The sequence below is a fragment of the Gavialis gangeticus genome, unplaced genomic scaffold (genome assembly GCF_001723915.1).
Source record: "Gavialis gangeticus isolate Ggan-Ray unplaced genomic scaffold, GavGan_comp1, whole genome shotgun sequence".
NCBI lineage: Eukaryota > Metazoa > Chordata > Crocodylia > Gavialidae > Gavialis > Gavialis gangeticus.
The window spans coordinates 6,199,454-6,208,410 of record NW_017729007.1 but is presented as its reverse complement, the minus strand read 5'-3'; the positions used below and the strand labels follow the sequence as shown (position 1 = coordinate 6,208,410).

The 8,957-nt window shown below is 42.7% G+C and overlaps 1 protein-coding gene across 2 annotated transcripts in view; it reads left to right on the top strand.

Annotated features, from left to right (window-relative positions):
* The window catches only part of SLC13A1 (solute carrier family 13 member 1), a 135,449-nt gene that overhangs the window by 38,079 nt on the left and 88,413 nt on the right, over positions 1-8,957 (top strand). The window lies entirely within an intron of this gene.

The window sequence follows — 8,957 nt, the reverse complement described above, 5'->3', positions numbered from 1 at the left end:
GGCATGGTCTTGAACTGTGCCTTACTCCGCTCTATTGCAGAGCGCTTTTTTTAGACCCCTGGATATCCAGGTGTCTAATTTTTTAAACAGTTTTTTGTTCCCGCACGTGCCTGTTGCCTCACCTCAAAGGGGGTTGAAGCAGGGCAACACGCATGTGCGTGCTCGTCTGGAAGCAGCCGTACTGTTTACTTTTGTCTTTAAGAATTGAAAGATGAACTTGTGGTTTCTTGCTATGTAGCAATACAATGAAATACCAGGAAAATCAGGAAGTCCTTTCTATAACTAACACTAACTTCATTCATTTTCTCTCATCTGGTATGTGGGCAAAACAGCTCCTGAACTAATCTTGTCCAGCAATTGTTGTTAATCCCACTAGGTAGGCAGATTAACAGTAAATTTGCTTTTTGTTTTTGTTTTTCATTTTAGTTTGTTTGGATGTTATGTAGTTCACTGCAGGCAGAGCATTTGCTTCTCAGGTGTTGATATAGTGAATTCAACAATTCAGAATAAGTGCATCACCTGCTACTATTGGTACTGGGGAAACAGCACATAGATCACATAAAATTTGGACAATTAAAATTTGAATTATCTGGCTCCTGACTGGATTTACAGTTATTCACAAAGAAGAGCTGCTTTTGCAACACCTATGTGATCTTAACAGAATGTGCTGTTTGGCAGAACCAGGGAAAGCAGTTAGGAGCACTGTGTGCTCATATTTTTCTTTTTATCCATATTTTAGTTATTTTCTGGCACTGAAAGCCTTATCAGGAAGGTAAGAGGTTCATTCATGTACGTACTGTTTTGTTTTTGCCAGCCATAGTGACATAACCTTACTTTTTAATGATATGTTATTCACTGTTTGTCCATGGTACAGAATGTACTTTTTAAAGTGAAGGTCTCTTGTGCTTATATCTTTGGCAGTAAAATAGTCCAGTGCATATCAGTTATAGGACTCGGAGTGGTCTCTGTAGGATTCTCTGCTACTAGGACTCAACCCACACAACTGAACCTGCCAAAGATGCTAAGGACTGTCAGTAGAGGACAAAGTCAGTCTCAGACCTCATTAAAACCAGTGGCTGTACTCAGCAGAAGGAGAAACAAGCTCCTCTATGTGGTAAAAACAGGGCTGCAAAGCTACCAGCTGAGAAAGCAAAGTGTGTGAACAGGAGTTTCCCTGGCTACAGATACACAGGCTACTAACAGCAGTTCTCAGTTTAGGGATCATGCCCCAAAGTGGGAGTCATAAGTCCCACTGGTATTTAGTTGGAAAAGCTGGATTTACATTGTAAGTGGAGTCATGAGCTGACCAAAGAGGTTTTGCAAGTTCAGAAAGATTCAGAACCACTGGACTAATTCAACAGAAATTAGTCGTTTGTCTGCGTGTGCGTGTGTGTGTGTGTGTGTGTGTGTGCGCGCGCGCGCGCACGCTATTATCTTCAGATGAAGCAAAAGGGCAGTTTCTTAGACCCAAAACTCTGGGAAGACAGACTGGTATTTCTGAGCAAGAAAAGAAACTCCCTGCTGTTTGTGTCTATTGGATTCCATGTCTGCATCTTTTGCAAGTAAGTGATAATTGCTTCAGACTCTATCTGACTGCTAATCACAATTTCTCATCCTCAGAGAAAAAAACCCTACAAGACCCCAAACTTTGGCTAATTTCTTTGGTTAAGAAGCAAATGATGTGAACTCAAACACAATCACAATTTAGTGCCAATAAACAAAACAATAAATGCAGCTGAAATATAGAATTCTTGATCCATAACTCTCAAAGCACTTGAAAACAGTGGGCTAAGCATCATGGTGTTACTGTGGGAGAAACTGAGCGTTGGAAATATAAAGATTTGAATTTTGGAAGTGCTAGAGTCAATGACAGCTACAAGTACTTCTTAAAATCAGGTTCCACTGACTTGTCTGAGAATATACAGCAAGACAGTGGTAGGGCTGGAATAGGCTGAGTTTTTTTATTGGAATTAATCAGAAATTTTTATATGGAACATTTTTTCTGTTAGAAAATAAAGATTTTCTGAAAGCGGAGCATTTTGCAGCAACACATTGATTTCACAGAATGTTCCAAATGAACACATGAAGGGGCTGATAGGATCCTGCCTGCCAGGAAGGTTTCCACAGAAATCCCTTTCGCTTTCCTGCTGGTTCATCCACCTAGCACCAAGGGTGCCCATGGAGCCAGCTGACCCTGAAGTTTAGAAACCCAGAAATTATCAACCCTGGAGCAGTCCACATTGTGGGGCATCTCCAGAGCTACAGATCTTGGAAACCCTGGTGTCTCAGACTTCAAAACAGTAAGAAAGGCAGGGCTGCCATAGAGCTGGGTACTATGGAAACCCTGGCAGCTGCTATCACTTTTTTCTGTTGCTGTTCACTAGCGGCCAACAACGGAAATGAAAAGAACCATGCCAGTTTTGTTCCAGAAAAGCAGCAGATGCTGGAGACCTCCTGGAAAGCTTTTTATTTCAGAAATATCTTGTTTTGCTATTTCCAACATGAGACATTTTGGTGTTTGGAAGCTTTTGAGGATTTATTTGTCCCAATCCTGATGAACATTTTTCTAAATTCTTGAAAACCACTCATGGGAAAATAATTCCAAATCCCAATTCTCTGCCAACTGAGCCATTGGACAGCCAATGCTCTGGACCTAGCTTTTGAGTTACTAAGTGTTTATCAAAGAATAGTCTAATGTTGTGGTTCACTCATTATCCCTTACAAGGTGCATCTACACTTGCCATTATGGCACATGAATAAATCATGGTGCTTATTGTTCTGCAGTTTATTGCTCCTGGGAAGCTCCCAGGTGTGCTGTTTACACATGCAGTGGGTCACAGCACAGTGAGCTGGGTCGGAGCAGCCCCAGGTGGCAGGGAAACCAAGGGGTCAGCATGCAAGCCCAAGACTATTCTGGCCAGGTTCAATGTGCTGCCAAGGGGCTAGCTGGAGCACAAGGGCTGGTTCAGTGCATGGCTAGCCAGCAAGCAGCCCCCATACTGAAGCACCTTCATGCCCCAGCCATCTGGGTCAACATCTACATGCATGGTGGTGCACATGAAAAAATCCACTGCAGGGTAATGTTTAAACTGCAATGGAGTTTATTAGTTTTGTGCACCCTAATGGGGGTGCACTTGTAGACACTGAGACATTAACTGCGGGGTTAATCAATCAACTCTGCAGTAAATGTCTCATGTAGATGCACCCACAGAACCCTTCATTGTTCCACTAACAGCAAAGTCTGTCTACAGGAACTTTTTTTAAATATCTTGAGCTGAGTCAGGCATGCTATTATCCAATTATTAACTACATAAGATTAAGTATATCTTTGCATTTCATCAGTGAAACAAAGGTACTTGAACTTCCTTGTTACAAAGGGCCTGAGAGATGCAGGAATTACCCTGTTTTGCCCTTTGACAACACGCTCTTTTTCCTTAAGTGTCTCTCTCTGCTGTCTTCCAAGAGTAAAGCAGTTGTCATATAATCAGTCGGTTCAGAGGAAGGAGCCAGGTTTCAAAAGTATTTAGGATTTTGTTATATGCTGAGTTATACTGCTTTTTTACAGGATAAAAAAAACTTGCAACATTTCTGAATATATTCCAAGAATTAATTGAAAAGAACCAGAAAACTTACTAGGGATCAAGTAGAGTTCTTTCTACATTCCTATGTCTGTAAATCTTTTACAGGGTTGTGAGCTATCTAAATGTTAATCTTTGCAAAGAATATCGAGAGTAAAGGTAGTGACCTGAAGCCAAGTTACAGAGCGCAGCTATTAATATGTCTACAGGATCAATGTAAGCCCTAAGCAAGGAATTTCAGATTTTTGGCTTTATTCTATATAGGTTATACAAGTAGTCTAAAAATATTGGAAAATAGTTCTTTTTCTTTAATCTTTACATATTTTTTTGAAAAAGTGAAATCTACAGTGAATAAAATTTTGCATGTAATAGGGATAATTAAATACACTTTGTTTTAAAGCTAGAGTCCCTATCCTCTGGTGTGTGAGTTCTGATTTTTGTTGTTTTCCTTAGAGGTCTGACAACTAGGCAATTTTTGTTGTGTGATGAGATGTTTTGATGATGTAGAGGTCCTGTCTCAACATAACAGACCTTGAGTGCTGATTCATGGAAAACCTCAATATTACAATTTTTTTATTCATTCTGATTTGGAATAAAACCAGATTTTTTTTGATGTTTTAGAAACACTGACAGAAAAGATGCTTCCAAAATGAAGTATTGTCTACATGAACCTAGCAGCCATTGGCTAAATTGACATAGTCACATTAGTTTTACCTGATAGCATCTGTGAAACTGATAGGCATATCGACCTCAATTAATAGATGATGGGGCTCCCAGGATCTGAAGCTCTGGCATAGTTCCTCACACTCAGGAGTCAGGCAGCATGGGGAGTCAGCTGGACTGAGAGCTTGGAACCACATGTGTAACCGGGCAGTTCTTCACCCTGGGAGGCTGTGATGCATGGGGCAGTGGTGATGACCAGGCAGGTAGTGCAAAAGCCTCTAATCTTGTGCCCACCATTCCCCACTAAATTGGCACCTAGGACTAGTGCTCCCATCATGAGCTCGCCCTTAGTTATGCTTAGGTACCTAACAAATTCATGATTGTGTGAGATTTTTGCAGAAACCATGAATTTGGTAGGTGCCCCCTGAAAAAGCCTGGTCCCCACAAACAAGCCTTTGGACCATGAAAAAAGCACAGGGAATGTCAAAAAGCAGGAAAAGAGGAGAGGAGAAAAAGTAGGGAGCTGCAAACAGAGGCAGGAAGCCCTGGTGTCCTGAAGCACAAAGGGGAGGGAGGGAGGGAGGGAGACTTTTCTGGCAGAGCACGGCAGGAGACCCCCATGCCTCTGATTAGCTGAGGGGCCCTGGAAGTCCCACCCCTCCCCAGAGATTGACAGATAGCCACCTGTCAGTCTCCAGGGAGGGGCAGGACTTCCAGGGCTACTCAGCCAATTAGAGGCATTGGGGGTGCCCACCACAATCCACCACGAAAATGGCATCAGATGCCATGCCAGGACCACAAAATATGGAGACAGCCTCTGTGAATTAGGTAGGTTCCTAGTTATGTGATTGTCTGAAACCCTGCAGTCCCCAGCAACCTTCAAGGAAATTAAGTTTCTATTGGAATTCTGTTTGTGGTTTTGTTATAAGTTTGTTCAGCCTAAAATGTTTCCAAAAAATAATTCAGGTACTTTGAATTGCTATTATTCATCCATGATAATTAATTGGACAATACCCTGCCCTTCTCATCTCCTGCCATCCGTTCCCTTTGCCCACCACTATATGGGAAACCAAAATGGCTTTTACGCTTTACCAACCTACTCTCCATAGGGGTCAGTCCTGCAGTTTAACTACCATAAATAGGCTTGTGACTAATTAAGAGCCTGTTAGGTACTTAGAGTCCCAGTTGACTTGAAAGGGTTGACTTTAAATGAACAATGGCTGAAGGTGAGAAATGCACATTTAGAAGAAAATTCCTCTTAGAATTATTAAAATCCTAAGAACAGTTTGGAAAACATTATAATGGAAATTATAAGGATTACCTGTGATTTTTCTTATTCTTCTTAGGTATAAGTAAGAACACTGAATCCTCTCTAAAGATAGAATGGCCTTGCAATATTAATTTACAACTTACTTTGAAGCTCAAATTAGTGGTTTGTAAAAGGGAGTTGAAAATGTGTCTAAACTAAAATCCAGGAACTTGCAAGCTATTTAAAATGCAGTTGTAGATCTACATTCAAATAGTCCCTCTGTGGCTTCCTAAACTATGGAGCAATGTGACTCTGGATCAAAATTGTGAACCTTTTACCTGTTTTAAAAGAAAATGTTATGAGTCAAATAGTGATTGGTTAGTATATTTTCTTCTCCAGATTTCTGTCATATTATTTTAATATGCCTATCATGAGATTTAGAAATTCATAATGTGATCTCTCATCTTAACCTAAGTTCATTGATAGAAGTATTTGTTACTAGTCTGAATTAAAACAAATATAACATTACCCTAGTTATTAAATCAATAGTGTTTACAGGAGCAAGTTATCTTTGCTATATCATTGCCCTTGGGCCCCTCAATAAACAGGTTTGCTAAAGAGAAGTTATGCTGAAAAGAAGATATTAATCCATGACATTGAGATGAAAAGTCTTTCATTGTTTATTATAACACATAACCAGGATAGTTCCAGATGTCAGTGGGTAGGTCTACATGTGAAATTAGTGTGAATGAATAAACTCTGGCACATATCAGGCAGTCAGCCTGCCATCCTGGGACTGCCTCAGCCTGGGACTGCTCCAACCCAGCTCAGGTGCGATGGAGGAGCTGCCTGGGACATGAAGGTGAGCCAGTGTGGGGCTAGGTGGCAGGCAGCTCTGTCAGCATCTACACATGTTGCTGTGCCCTAAAGAACACTGCTGCAGGATAATACTTGAATTATGAAAATCTAGAAACATGAAAAGATTCCCAGTCACTTGAGAGACACCAGAATTGTTACTATATCCCAAAAAGGAGATAGATGGGATTGTAACAGTTATCAGGGTGTTGCACCCCTCTCTATACCTGGGAAGATCTTTGCCAACGTTCTCCTCAATACTTTCTTCATTGAGGAGACTCTGCCTGAGTCCCAATGTGCTGTCAGACCACTCAGAGATACAACAGATATGATCTTTGTTGCTAGACAGCTGAAGGAGAAGTGCTGTGAGCAACACTGGGATCTTTACATGGCTTTCACTGACCTAAGGCCTTTGATTCAATTAATGGGGTTGCTCTATGGAAGATCCTGATAAGATGTGGATGCCCACCAAAATTTGTTACCATTATTGTCAGACTTCTTAAAAAAGATATGACACTAACCATACTAAGCAGTGACTCAGTAAAGGACCCCTTCCGTATTAGAACTGGAGTCAAGCAAGGATGTGTGATGGCACCAACAATCTTTTCCATCTGCATTGCAACTATTCTGCCTCTGACTGCTGATAGACTTCCAGCTGGAGTAAGTATCCAGTACTGCATGAAGAGGAATCTCTTTAACATGAACAGGTTATCTTCCCAGCCCAAGATAACCAACACCTCCATTAGTGATGATTGTGTTGTGTGTGCCCACCCAACTGAAAAGTTCCAAGTCATTTCTGATTGCATCTATGAAGCATATTAAATGCTTGGACTGACTGTCAACTTCACAGAAACCATAATCCTTTACTAATCCAGCCCAAACCAACCAGCTGCTCCTTTACATATTACAATTAAAAAACAATCCTTAGAGAATGTTGAGTATTTCTCCCACCTGGGTAGCCACCTTTCCCAAAAAGTAGATACAGGCAACGATATTCAACATTAGAGCAAATCTGCCAGTACTGCCTTGCATGTCCTTTAAATTGTGCCTCTGATGATCATGATTACAGGATTTAAACCAAATTTCTCATCTACCAGGCGTTGTATGGGTGTGAAACTTGGCCAAATATCAGAAACACCTGAAAGTTTTGGAATGTTACCATCAGCAACTTCTTTGGAAAATTCTCCATATCAGTTAGAAGGACAGAAGAATAAATGTAAGTGTTCTATTTCAGACAGATACCACCAGCAACACCACCAACATTGCATCCATGTTTACATGGCACCAGTTCTGTTGGTCAGGACATGTCATAAGAATGCCTGTCAACCAGCTCCCCAAAACAACTCCTATACTCCCAATTCACCAATGGGCAACATTCTAGAGGTGAGCAAAAAGAGATTCAAGGACACCCTGAAGGCTTATCTGAAGAAATGCAATATTAAGATAAATACCTAAGAGACATAAGCACTGAATCATCCCCAATGGCATGGTGATGTATGACAAGGTGTGAGAGCCCGGAGGGCACTCACCAAAGCTGTGTTCCCGGCCAGGGACAGGAATCGCTCCATGCTGCAACATCCAGGCTACAACGGGAACTCCCGATCTGCACCAGCCTGACTTTACCTCTGCACCAGGAGAAGCAGATTGGAGCCAATCCACAGCATGGGCTATATCTAAAGGCTGGAGGCAGGCTGGAGGAAGGGTGGGCACTGAAGGAGCAGAGTGGCAAAGCCAAGGAGCCAGAAGTGTGGGTGAACCCTTAGTCCAACCGGGAGGAGAAGGTGACACCCTGACCGCATAAGTGAAGAGGAGAGTAGCAGAGGCCAGCTGGAGAAGGGGATCCGGCAAAAACCCTTGGAGACTGCGGAGGCAAGGGATCCACCTGAACCACTTGCCGTGGCATTTTTTTTTCTCCATCTTTTTTTTTTCTTCTCTTGCTTTGATCTTCCCCGTGGAAGTCTTTCAGCCTGTTGAAGAGTTTTGACCAAAGCCAGGAGTCTGCTCAGGAAGCGGAGAGAAGCAGGTTCCTGGAGAGCCTCTGTAGCTGAGACAAGGATAGGCAGAAACCCCGAGCAGCAAGGACCGCGCTCCACCCCGGCTGATCACTCCAGAGGGAATCCCCAGCTGTGGAAGTGGCACTTGCTGGTGATTAAGCCCGCTGTGGCTCCGCTTTAAAGTCCCAGGGGAAGAGACCAGAGTGGGCAGGTGGACCGCTGAAGGTCCTAATGGAACGGCCCCAGGCAACAGGAGGATCCAGGTAGTTTATAGATTCATAGATTCATAGATTAAGGGTCAGAAGGGACCTAGTAGATCTTCTAGCCTGACCCCCCGCCAGGGCAGGAGAACAACAAAAAACCCCAAAAAGAGAAATGGGACTCAAATGAGTCCAGCCAGGTAGGCATCCAGCCTCTTCTTAAAGACCCCCAGGGTAGGGGCCAGCACCACTTCCCTTGGAAGTTGGTTTCAGCTCCTAGCTGCCCTAACTGTGAAGTAGTTTTTGCGGATGTCCAATCTATACCTCCTCTCCATCAACTTGTGCCCATTACTCCTTGTTATGCCAGCGGGCGCTAGGGGAAACAGCGTCTCCCCCAAACCCTTCTGGTCCCCCCTAG